The sequence below is a fragment of the Lepus europaeus genome, chromosome 4 (assembly GCF_033115175.1).
Source record: "Lepus europaeus isolate LE1 chromosome 4, mLepTim1.pri, whole genome shotgun sequence".
NCBI classification, from domain to species: Eukaryota; Metazoa; Chordata; class Mammalia; order Lagomorpha; family Leporidae; genus Lepus; species Lepus europaeus.
The window spans coordinates 156,290,906-156,304,488 of NC_084830.1; the positions used below are offsets into that span (position 1 = coordinate 156,290,906).

Genomic DNA, 13,583 nt, shown 5'->3' on the forward strand with positions numbered 1-13,583 from the left:
CCAGCTTACTTTGTCCAAAGTACAGAGAGAGATCTCAGAATTTTGGATGTCCATTTTGGGACCGAGGAATTTACAGGACTATAGTAATGTGTTGAGGTCACTGTCATGGCCAAAGCAAACAGTAGCATCTGAGTTGCCAACTTGGTACAGGCTAAGGAAGCTTCCCAGGCAAATATGGACTTTTTCTTATTAAAAAGAAGACAGACCCAAAAAGCTTGCCAAGAGGTATCCAGAAAGGCATCTATAGGAAGCAGAACCAGGCCATAGTCATAGATATTCCTTGTCTTTGAAGCAGGGTCCCTTGTCACATGCATCCAGAAGAGTTTACAGCAGTGTGCTAGTCTGTGTCACCACTGCACATGGGTGGGAGAGGGGAGAAAAGAGGTAGGGAGCAGATAATCTTTTTGTTTTGTGACAAAGCCTGGAATAAAGGGAGCTATGGGAGGAACTGCAGTCCAGAAGATTCTCTGGTATCTCTACCAGATAGCAGTCACGAAAGTATGGAGTTGGTGCAAGTACATGTGGCCTTCAGAAGATTCTTCAGAAACAGTTTCCTAGAGGAGTGAAGGGAATGAGCATGGGAAGGGTAAGGAACCCAGCATGGGTGTGGTCTTGGGTGACATTTTCGTTTCTGGAGTGTAAAGCACATCACAGAATGCTCAAACAACCTTAAGACATTCTATGCATCAGCCATAAGCAGCCAACAGATGCATACACAGCAGCTTGAAAATGGATCTGCCTTCCAGGAAAAGATAATCTGAGAAAACCATGGATCTTCTAACCCATGTATATGATTTGCATTACATCATTGATTGTGCGTCTAATATGTGACAGAAACTGCTGTGTGTTGAAATACAAAGGCAAATTAGATACAGTCCCTGATCCACAAATAAATAATTCATAAATAAACAATAAATAAACATAGTTTAATACCAGAAAATAATTTGGGAAAACGTGAGAAGACATTTTAATATTAACAAAGAATTATTCAGATAAGGAATTGAATTATCAAAAGTATTTTGGCCATAATAACAATATAACCAATCAGTTTGATTTTTAAAAACTACTTCACCAAATACACATCAGTCTGTCAGTCAGAAAAGCTCTGTTAGTAAGATGATATTGCATGAAGCAGCGTAGAACTATCTTGCTAGTAGTGTTAGAATGTTTAAAGTTGAGCTTTGTTAGCCGGATAAATAGTGATCAGAGCAAATGCTAGTGTCCAGGATTCAGTGAAAACTTTGGAGTGAAATGCTTAACAAGTGTCAGACTGCTTTTAGCCATCAGACTGGAGAAAAGGAAACATCTTGGCATTAGAAACTGATATGTTGGGTGATTGCTACCACTTCTGGTTTCTCAAAGAGCTTGTATATATGGGATCCTTACTGGAGATGAGTTCCCATAGTACAAGCAACACAGTAAAGGACAAGGATACACAATCATCTTGTTTGAAGTTAGACTGAGTTTAGGACTATAGAGGTTTCTGAAATATTTTGTTAAGTATTTATGAGTCATACTCTTCAATGGTAACTGTAGTAACTGTGAATCTTAATAGAAAATGGCCTTAGTACATACTCTCATGGTGGTATCTTGTTCTGCTTAAATATTAAAATATCTTGAAACATTGGAAAGATTTCACATTTCTCAAATTATTTCTACAACTGTTTTAAAAAATACTTAAAATGTCAGGAGGGGTAGATAATTAATGAATGAATGAATATCCCATCTGCTCATTTAGTCCCCAAATATCAAATGCCTACAATACCCAGGCCTGAGCCTGGCCAAAGCCAAGAACAAGGAGGTCAATCCAGGATTCCCAAGTACATGAGCCATTACCTACTGCCTCCCAGATGTGTGTTAGCAGGAAGGTGGAGCAGAGAGACGAGCCATGCAAAGCAGGTATCTCATGAGCTGCTTAACCTTTTCCCCAAATGCCTACCCCAGCTACAGCTCTTTAAAATGGAAAGTCTTACAGGGAACCATCTGTATTATTGCTGTCTTCCTTTGACTTACTGTATACTATGTCTAAAAAGGCATCTGTATATAGAATTTAACTCCTTTTCTATCCATCATTTATTAACCATCATCCTTGTCCTATCTTACGAACACATCTGAAACAACCATAATATAAAGTGTTCATAATTTAATGTAATCACTGTGACAGCATCCCCACCCACCTGATACATTATGAAGATAAATGTGATAAGTGAGATGCAATTAACCAAATCAGCATCGGAAGTCTACAATGTTTGGTGATTAGTCATACAAAACTAGTATCAATTAGGGGACAATCATCTTGTTTCCAAAGCTGGGGAAATTCAAGTAGAACATCTTGTTCTTGGCAACATAAAGGACAAATGTTTCCTAAGTGCCTTAAACTCACAGCCTGAAAAATCGCTTTGTAGAGTAATACAGCAAGTTTCACCACTGACATTCATGCAAAATATCTTTGCAAGCGTTTTACAAAACTTTATATGTTTCTGTAAACATTTAAATGTTTAGAGAATTTTTCCTCTTGCTATTGAAATAAGTAAACTATTTTGTGCAGTGCAGCATTTCTCTGCATTTTATCCAAGTGTCCAGAAATGACGCGGATGTGTGTATGCCAGATTTAAAGTGCTGTGGATATTACATAGAGAAGCATGGAATGAAATCACAATAATGATGAGTAGAATCCCACCCTGATAAGGGAGCATTGAAATTCAATAAGAACGTAATAGTGAGCCATCTGATGTGTCCTTTGTAAATGCTGTTCTGAATGTCTAGGAGAAAAAGCATCCAAGTATTTGCATAAAACGGGAATAAGGGGCATGTGCGGTAATTCATCTTTTTATTAGGCTTTAATATTACATTGAAATATTAAAGGACTGAACAAAAGTTAACATTTGTAAAATTATCTCAGTGTTCTCAGAGGGAAGAATATGGTTGGGAAGAATTCTTATGCAACTATGAGTATGGCATCGCATATTGGGGCTTGCACAGTAGCATACATTCTTCATCATTCCACTATGCACTAAACTTACTAATAAAATGTAAAACAAATATCTTAAATGGAAATTTGAAGGATTGCAAAAGTGTTTGCCCACACAGGACACAATTCAGTCTGTTTTCCATTATAATTTTTATGATCAAATGATGTTCTTTACTTAGATTATGTTACATTAAAAAAAAAATTGGAAGTCCCTTAAAATATAAGCAGTCAGTCAGTCTTAGGGAAGAGTTAGGGAGAAAACAACAGAGGAAACTCCACACAAATCAGAGGGACACAGTGGACCTACGTGGAGGGCATGGATGCACACAACTCAGGACCCTAGCAGCCAAGAGCCTCTGCATGAGGTGAGACCAGAATACAGCAGCCCAAGCCACTGGTGAAAAAGCTGCAAAAGTGCCTACAGGAAATCCAGCTTGGAGCCTGGTGGTGGATAGTGTACCTCCCAAACTAGAGGAAAAAAAAAGTAAAGTTGGGGGCATGTTTTGTTCTCCCTGATCACCCTCCAATAGCATCTGGTAGCAAACTGGTAAAGATCAGGCGCCATTTTAGACATATGTAATAGCTTTGCCAGCTCACCTCTGCGTCCAGCAACCAGACAATCAGAAGACTCCTGAGTCAGGTGAGGAGAACAGATAGAGGACTGGGTGTGGGTGCTCAGGACTGTGGGAGGCTTGTGTGCTGGGACTGTGAAAACACTGAGACTGTGTGGGAGGCCACAGGGTGTGGCTGGGACTCTGGGCAGTCACTGTGGGAGGCTCCACATGTCCACATGACAGGGCTCCCTGGTTATCTGGTGAGGGACATTGCTGGGGAATCTGGGCTTACACTGAGAACTGCACAGATCTTTTCTGTGGTCATTGTGGCAGAATGGATGAATATTAAACCCACTGGGGCTAGTGCCCAGGCATTGGTCTCCTTTGAATAAAGGGTCTCAGCTGGGTCTACAGCAACAGACAAGAGCAAATCTCCCCTCTGTTTAAAAGAGAGAGAGAGAGAGATTTACCACACCAAACTGGAGTGTTTCAACTGAGACACACCCTTCCAACCTGGAGAACTGAACAGAGCTCCTTGGACGCACCTGCCACATGCCTCTGGGTATTCACTGATAGCAGGCACTCCACTAATCTATAGAGAAATGGTATAAAGATAAAAGCTACCACAGCAGCAAAAACGAATGCCACAAATGCCAAATAAAAATGCACCAATTGAAGAAACAAGAATAAGGAAGACAACATGACACCTCCAAAAGAACACAACACTTCAGTACTAGATTGTGAAGATGATGAGATTGAAAACATGTTAGAAATGGAATTCAAAACAGTGATCATAGGATTACTTAGAAGTAATCAGAAGCAAATGCACAAACTAATAAAACATGATATGAAAGATAATTTCTTCCATGATTTTGAGATCTTAAAGAGAAATCAAAAGAAAATCTTGGAAATGAAGAAAAAATAAAGAATGTAGTGGAAATCCTTAACAACAGAATTGGTGAAGCAGACGAAAGAATATCTGACTTAGAATACCTAGCACAGGAAATTATGCATTCAGACCAAACATAAGAAGAAATTATAAAGCTAAAAAACACTGTTGATGATATACAGGATACTATCAAATGGCCCAATATACAGGTTCTAGGAAATTCTGAAGCTGTGAAAAGAGAGAAAGGATTAGCAGATCTTCTTAGTGAAAAAATAACAAAAAACTTCCCCAATTAAGAGAAAGAAAGGAGCCGGCGCTGCAGCTCAATAGGCTAATCCTCCACCTGCGGCACCAGCACACCAGGTTCTAGTCCTGGTCAGGGCGCTGGATTCTGTCCCAGTTGCCCCTTTTCCAGGCCAGCTCTCTGCTATGGTCTGGGAGTGCGGTGGAGGATGGCCCAAGTCCTTGGGCCCTGCACCTGCATGGGAGACCAGGAGAAGTACCTGGCTCCTGGCTTCGGATCAGCGTGGTGCTCCGGCTGCAGCGGCTATTGGAGGGTGAACCAACGGTAAAGGAAGACCTCTCTCTCTCTCTCTCTCTCTCTCTCTCTCTCTCACTGTCCACTCTGCCTGTCAAAGAAATAAAAAGAGAAAGAAAGGGACATTCAAGTACAAGAAGCACATAGAACTCCTAATAGATATGACCAGAAAAGATCTTCATGATACATTGTAGTCAAATTCTCCACAGTAAAACACAAAGAAAAGATTCTAAAATGTGCACAAGACAAACACCAGATTACTTTCGGAGGATCTCCAATTAGACACAGTGGACTTCCCATCAGAAACCCTACAAGCTTAAAAAGAATGAAAAGATATATTTTAAATCTTAAGAGAAAGGAACTGTCAATTCAGAATACCATATTGTGCAAAGTTGTCATTTATGAATGAAGGTGAAATAAAAACCTTCCATTGTAGTGGAATGAGAAGGCCATGCGAAGGTGACCACTGGCAAGCGAGCGTCGGTTAGTCAGGAATGGCTTTGAAACTGCCTACATTTCCCCCTTTTTGTTTATTTTTGAGCAACGGGAGGCATAATTCTTGGCCATACCATTGTTGACCCCGTTTCCATGTGGTCTCCGTACGCAGCTGTGCCTGTCTTAGGTTGTCCCCCAGGGGATCTTACCCGTCATTGACTAACCAGCGCTCAAATCGAGAGACCACAGGATTGCTTGCTCAGATAGGGGTAGGAATGAGGAATAACGGTTATCAGGAATGGCATGACCACACACAGGCCATTTGAGTGGCTGACCAGAGCTAGTGGGGTACACAACGGTAACAGATATGGCTTTGGGCAGTTTCTCAGGGTAGGATGATAGGGCAGGTGCGTCTGCTAACATGGCGGAGTCTCGGTCTTGTTCAGCTGGTTCTGGTTGGCTGTCAGTTGCAGGCTTGATGTTTCTGGCTGGTACCCAAATGGGCTGTTCCGCATTCTCTGGAAAGACACAAGCATATCCTCGACCCTTGGTTAATAGAAGCCTTTTTACAGGCGTTGGAATCCAGGGCCTGAATTTTGCATACACTTCGACATTAACAGCAAACATGCTGATGGCATGGGATCTAGTGGCTGCCCTGAGAGATTGGGATGTCCGAGTACTGCCACAAATGTGGGGCTCCTCACTGGGTACAGATGGGATGACCTCGCATGAGTTATTGTGTAGAGGTCCTCTTAGTTCATCCCACGGTTATGTGGGGGGTGGCTGACTAGGCATTGCTACCTTGTTTGCTACGTTGTTTTTTTCACTGTCGGAGCTCTCTCTCCCTAAGTCATCAACCATTGTCTGTGAGACAGGGACCTGGAGTGTCAGGCTCCTATCACTCACAGATTCACTATCTTTGATAATCTGTGCAGGATTCTGAGAGGGGGGTATCTTTCCCATGTCTGAGCGCTTAAGAGCGGCACGATACGCCAACTTTAGCCAAAGGAAAGACACGTACAGCACTGCTGCCGTAACAAAGCAAATTCCTAGAACCTCAGCTGTGGATGGCCTTTTGCAGGAGGTTTCCCTACGTTAGACAAACAGATAGTGGTGTATCAGATCGTAAGTATGTCCTGTGCTTAGTGGGGGCTTCCTTGATTCGTTAGGTCAAGGCCGTATGCCCACACAGTGTCTCTGGAGCGTCACCTTTCTCGAGTGAGGGAAGATGACTTGGTTCCGAATTCTGGGATGATCAGTCCCTTATGTGAATTCGCCGGGCGAACCGAAAGTAAAAGGAGGAGCCGAGAAGTGACGTACGCTTCAGGGCGGAGTGTGCTAACCTGGGGTCACTTAGACCGAGGACAAGGACAAGGAAAGGGGTGCAGGAGGGGGTTCTGTGCTCACCCCAACAGAACCGAACAGCACACAAAACACCGAAGGGCCTACTTGCCGAAATCCAGGGGGGACCTCGCCGAGTCCGACATGTTGTCTCTTTCTCAGTCACGTTGGCGCGCCAGATGTTGCCGTTGATTTCTCAACCTTGCCGTTGATTTCTCCACAATGTTGCAGTGGGTTCGTTTCTGAGAGGGGCAGCGTGGTGGGGGCAAGAGGCGCAGAGTCAACACACAGACTCCGGGAGTCGGGTGAAAGCAGGCTTGAGGTGAGCAGCCCGCAGACTCGTTTATTACAGTTGGTACAACAGCTTATGTAGCCAAGACCAGCCAATCTGGTCAATGGGTGGCCAGGCAGGCTCCATTGCCAGGAAATTTAAAGAATTTTGTCACCACCCATCCAGCACTGCAAAAGATGCTTAAGGATGTGCTGAAACAGAAACATGATCATCACTATGAAAGAAAGTAAAGGAAGAAAATCACTGAGTAAAAGTACAAAGGAAATCCAAAGTAAAAAGATAGGAATATTTATGGGAAAATGGACAGGCAAAGTCATTACTTACCAATAGTCACCTTAACCTTTTGTTGAGTCAGCCTCAACTCTCTAGTTAAAAGACATAGACTGGCTGAATGGAAGTTTGTACTCCTTCAATAAAAGGTTTCTTTGAAAGTGAACAAAATTTTTTTTCAAAAAGTTAAAGTTATAAGCAAGCTTTTAGTATTATTCTAGCTACAGTTACAAATTTCAGAAACTGTTGATTATTTAGATAACTTCATAAATTAGAAAAGTAGCTATAATATTGAAATAAAATAAATGCATAATGATTTATTTCTGGTATATGGATTTATATTTAATTGCCATAGGTAATATGTGTTTAAAAAAGATAACAAATGTTCTATGACCAATATCAATCCAGTTATTTTCAATAATCTGAATAATAAATATGCAAAAATGCTCTGAAAGACACGGCATCAGAATCAAGAGTGTCCTAAAGTATATTAATCTGGGAGTCTTCTATTTCTGACAAAATGTAGCAAATGAGTAAAAAGTTCTCCCTTCCGGGAAATAACATCTGAAAAATCGTTTGTTACCTCACCTCACCATAAGAAAATTCTAGTGGTTCTGTACCTTGGTTAACATTTAGTAATGAGTTGGGTTTTTTTGTTTGTTTGTTTTTTCCTTCCATTTGGCTATTCTAGTGAGTGTACAGTCATGGTGTTTACTTTAGATTTAATTTGCATTTCCATAATGACTAAACAGGTTGAGCATCTTTTCACATGTGTATTTGCATTTCAAATACCTTTTTTGGTACTTTTTTATTTCTATGCTATGTAGATTTTTTTTGTTTCTGTAAGGTTGTTATTGATCATAAAAGTCTTGCATACAGATTTCATATAGAATCTTTAGCAGATAAGGACACAAATATTTTCTTCAGCTACTAGTTTGGCTTTTCATTTTGGTTTAGTGCTTTTCAAACAAACTTTTTACTTAATGAAGTTCAACTTACCCCTTTTTAAAAATACTCAAGCTTTTATATTACTACATAAATTATTTTTGTCAAAGGTCACATTTCTTTATAATTTCAGAAACTTTGTTTTATGTTTTACATTTAGGACTTAGAGAAAGGATGGGAGAAGAGCATTATGGGATGCCTGAGTTTCCTCGTTTGCATTGCATTTTCAATTATTCCAGCATCATTTGCTGAAATCACTATTTTTTATCCATTTTATTACCTTGACATCATATAAAGGAGTATGTTTCTCTGGACTCTGTATTCTGTTCCATTTATTTCTGTGTCTATATTTATTCTAATGCTACAGTCTTGGCTAGCTTTAAATAAGTCTTTGGACCAAATGGTAGGATTCCCACAACTTTATTTTTATCCAAGTTATTTTGCCTATTTTTGTTTTTTCTTACAAATTTTCAAGTCAGCTTGTCAGTTTCTAACAAAGAAAACCTAAATTTGGAGATGATTGGCATCTTTCAAAAATTGTCAGAATAGTTTATTTTAGACACAGAGAGGGTAGGAGAGACAGAGAAAGATATTCCATTTGCAGAATTATTCCTCAAATTCCCACAGCAGCCAGGACTGAGCAGGCAGAATCCAGGAGCCCAGAATTCAGGCGGGGTCTCCAGCGTGGGTAGCATGGGCACAAGTTGTTGACCCATGATCTGCAGTAGCAGGAAGTTGATATGCAAGCAGAGGAACTGGGACTCAAACCAGGCACTTTGATACGGGATGCAGGCATCTCATGTGGCAAATCAACTGCTGAGGCAAAAGATCATCCAAAGATTGGCACCTTAGCATTTAGTATCTCTGCTCATGAGTACAAAATCTCTCTCCCCATATTGAGGTTCTCATTAGTTTCACTCATAATTATTTTGTGTGTTTGAACACATAAATCTTGTACATATTTTGTTTAATCAGCATTACATATTTTTAACACTATTATATAATGTTTATACAATTTCATTTTGTAGTTTTTCATTGTTATTATAGAGAAATGCATGCTCTTTTACTCTGTGCTGTTCCTCAACTCACTTATTTGTGCTAATACCTGTTCTGTATGTTCTTCAGTATTTTCTACAATAAGAAATATTATATGGTTATTAGTTTCTTTTAAATATGTGTATGTTCTATATCTTTTTTTTGTCTTAAACAAGTTAGATCTTCCAATTAAATGCTGAATAAATATCAGAGGGTTGGAGGTAGTGGCTTTGTTCCCTTTCTTGGTGACTTTCAGGGATTGGAAATGCATTTGATATTTCTTTATTAGTTTCCTGGCAGGTGTTCTATGTTACGTTGAGGATGACAAATTTCTCCTATCTATGCTTAGTCAAGATTATTTAGCCTGAGCTAATGTTAAATTTTGATAAATGCTCTCTACATACATTGATATAAACATCTCACTTCTCTGTATAATCTTTTGATTGGCCACAGCATGTTTTCTTTTTTGTCTATTTATGAATTGCATTCACTAGGATTTTAGTAAAGGTTGTTTTGTCTATGTTCAGGAGAAATAGTTGTGTGTAGTTTCTTTTTTATATTGTCTTTATATATTGATCATTTATTTGTAGGAAATATTTTGTAGATATTGCCCAGTTTTTTCATTATTTAGTAGAACTTATTAAAATATTTAACTAGAACTGGGGTTCTCATTGTAGGATTGTATTTTAGTATGAACTCAATTTATATGATATGCTTGCACAGGATGTGTAATTCTTCTTGAGGGAACTTTGTCAGTTTTAATCTGATGGAATTTTCCTATTTCATTTCTGTTATGAAAATTTTTGACATAAAATATTTTATAATGCCCCTTTATCACTTTATTGTCTATAAGATATATGCTTCCTCTTACATCTATTATCCTCACTATGGCATTAGTGATTTGTGCCTTTTCTGAATGGAGGACATCTCAGTATATCTTGAGAGCGTTTTACTGTCTTCATTAGTCCTTCTGAAGGAACCAGTTTTTGATTTCCTTTTCTATGTAAGCAGTATATTTCACTGTTTTCCACTCTTATCTCCATGATTGCATGGCTTTTTCCTGTTTGGATTACCTTGAATGTTCTCTATTCTTGTAATATGGGCATTTGAGAATTCCTAATAGAATTTTTTTTTAGTCATTGAAAATTTTTAATTGACTTATGAGAATTCTACATATTTATAGAATACTGTGTGGTGTTTCAATACATGCTTGCATTGCATTATGGCCAATCAGGTTAAACATGTGTATCTCCTCAAACATTTAACTTTTCTATATGGTAAAAACATTGAACATCCTTTCATCCAGTTTTGTTTTTGTTTTTTTTTTTGTTTTGTTTTGTTTTTGTTTTTGTTTTTTACTATTTATGGTCACCTAACTGTGTAACAGAACACCACAACTTGCTATTGGTATTATTTAGTTCTTGATAAACGACCTTGACTTTTCCCCAACCCTTTCTCCATACTCCTCTCCCTGGTTTCTGATAACTAATGTCATGCTCTTAGCTTCTACGAGATCAACTTTATATTCTGCATGTGAGCAAGACCGTGTGATACCTGCTTTCTCTGTTTGGCTTATTTGTCATAATATAATGACATCAAACTCCATCCGTGTTGTTACAAATGACAAAGTTTCATCCCTTTTATGATTCAGTAGTATTCCATTATGTATATGCATATTTTTGTACCCATTCCTCAGTATTTAAGAATTTAATGCTGTGAATTTCCCCTTAAGCGTTTCTATAGCTGTGTTCAACAAGATTGTTGTGTTTTCAATTCTATTAATTATAGAGTAATTCCAAATGTGTATTATGACTTTTATTTCAGAAGTCCCATGTTATTCATAAGTATACTGTTTAATTTTGAATTTAGGAGAGTTTTTGAGCTATTTTCTGGAGATTGGAGCTTTCTAGTTTAATTCAACTATAGAGAATAGAGTTTTATATTAAAATAATTTCAGTTTAATGTTCTTTTTTAAAAAGTTACTTTTCTTGAAAGGCAGAGGAGGGGGGTTAGTGCAGGACAGAACATGATCTTACACCCTGTCCAGGTTCATTTGAAATGCATGCATATTCTTGTGTAGCTAGCTCATCATATTTTTTTTCTTTTTTTGTTGTTGTTTTAAAGATTCATTTATTTTATTTGAAAGAGTTAGAGAGAGGGAGAGATCGTCTATCTCCTGGTTCACTCCCCAAATGGCTGCAACAGATAGGCTGGACCAGGTCAACCTAGGACCCAGGAGCTTCATCCAGGTCTCCAGCATGGGTGCAGGGGTCCAGGAAGGGGGCCGTCTTCTGCTTTCGCAGACACATTAGCAGGCAGCTGGTTTGGAAGTGGAGCAGCCAGGCCTCAAACTAGCACCCATATGAAATGCCAACATTGCAGGCAACAGCTTAACCTATTGTGCCATAATGCCAGCCCCTAGATCATCTTCTAAATGTCAAATAAATCAAGTTGCTGCTGTTCAAGCCGTGCATGCCCTTGTGGATTTTTTGTCTAAGTGTTCTATCAATTTCAGAATGAGGAGTACTGGTAACTCTACCTGAGATCATGGATTTGTTTATTTCTGTTTTCAGCTCTGTAAGTTGTTATTTTATATATTCTGGCACCCCATGTTTGGTTTATAAATGTTTAGAAGGATTGACTTTTTTTTTTTGCTGACAATTTCCTTAAAGTTCTTTATTTTTTAAAAAAACAACACTTTTATTTAATGAATATAAATTTCCAAAGTATAGTTTATGGATTACAGTGGCTTCCCCCTCCCATAACTTCCCTCCCACCCACAACTCTCCCCTTTCCCACTCCCTCTCCCCTTCCATTCACATCAAGATTCATTTTCAATTCTCTTTATATACAGAAGATCAGTTTAGTATATATTAAATAAAGAAGTGCTACAGAAGTATAATCATTGTCGTGTGAATATCTACACTTTCAATCAAAGAAGGTACCCATGGATTAATAAAGAATCTTTACTTCCTGTGGCAAAAGATGTGTCTTATTCAGGGGGAAATACAGAAGCTTGGTACCTACCAGGTCATGGTGATATATACGCCAGTTTCTACAGCTCTGGTTTGCTGGATACCTTTATAGGAGAAGGCAAAAGTATATTTTTGTGTCTAGCATAGATAATCAGGGTGCCACAGTGGATCTTTATATTCTTAATCATCTAATGAACTCACCCAATGGAAAACGCTGTGAATTTGTCATGGAAGTCACAAATAAAACTCGTGCAGATGTAAAGAGTGGGACACTCACTCAGTATGAAGGCAAACTGAGACTGGTGGAAATCACTCAAGTGCCAAAAGCACATGTTGATGAGTTCAAGTCTGTATCAAAATTTAAAACATTTAATACAAACAACCTATGGATTTCTCTTGCAGCAGTTAAAAGACTGCAGGAGCAGAATGCCATTGACATGGAAATCATTGTGAATCTAAAGACTTTGGATGGAGGCCTGAATGTCATTCAATTAGAAACTGCAGTAGGAGCTGCCATTAAAAGTTTTGAGAATTCTATAAATTTTAAGAATCATGTATTTGAAAACACCTCTTAAATCTCTAGGTATTAATGTTCCAAGGAGCTGTTTTCTGCCTGTCAAAACCACGTCAGATCTTTTGCTTGTGATGTCAAACCTCTGTAGCCTTAATGGAGGATCTTTGACAATGAATGAAAAACAGGAATTTCCTACAGTGCCTTTGGTTAAATTAGGCAGTTCTTTTACAAAAGTTCAAGATTATCTACGAAGATTTGAAAGTATACCAGATATGCTTGAATTGGATCACATCACTGTTTCAGAAGATGTGACATTTGGCAAGAAGAATTGACATTTTAATAATATAGACCTTTCTAATTCTATTTGTACACATAGTCTCTTTGAATTTATTTGAGTATTACATTTCTTTCTGTAACTATTCATCACAGACGTCCTCTCTCACCATGCTCTTACAAGTTCCCTAACTGTAGGCTGTAGTTGTGTGCTACTCAATTCTCTCTTTCTTGGGGGGGGGGGGGGTGTGGGGGTGAAGTGAGTGTTCTCCATTCTTGTCAGTTACCTCTCAGAGAGAGGTTGTACTACCTTGGGACTGCTGGAGGGTCTCTGGTCAGTTACCTCTCAGAGAGGGGTTGTACTACCTTGGGAGTGGTGGAGGGTCTCTGGTCATTTCTGAGCCTTTGCACTCTGTAGGAATCCATTTTCTGCTTTTTATCTGTAGCAAGTTTGGATGGAATAAGTTAACTTCTGTACAGACCTGTCACAAATCTAGGAGCAAAAGTCGGTTATATTTCTCAACAGACATAATACTTCTATTTTTGCCATT

General features: G+C 38.8%; 1 pseudogene; it reads left to right on the forward strand.

Annotated features, from left to right (window-relative positions):
* The first annotated feature begins 11,678 nt into the window (after window positions 1-11,678).
* On the forward strand, window positions 11,679-12,820 carry LOC133758826 (UTP--glucose-1-phosphate uridylyltransferase-like; annotated as a pseudogene).
* The last annotated feature ends 763 nt before the right edge of the window (window positions 12,821-13,583 follow it).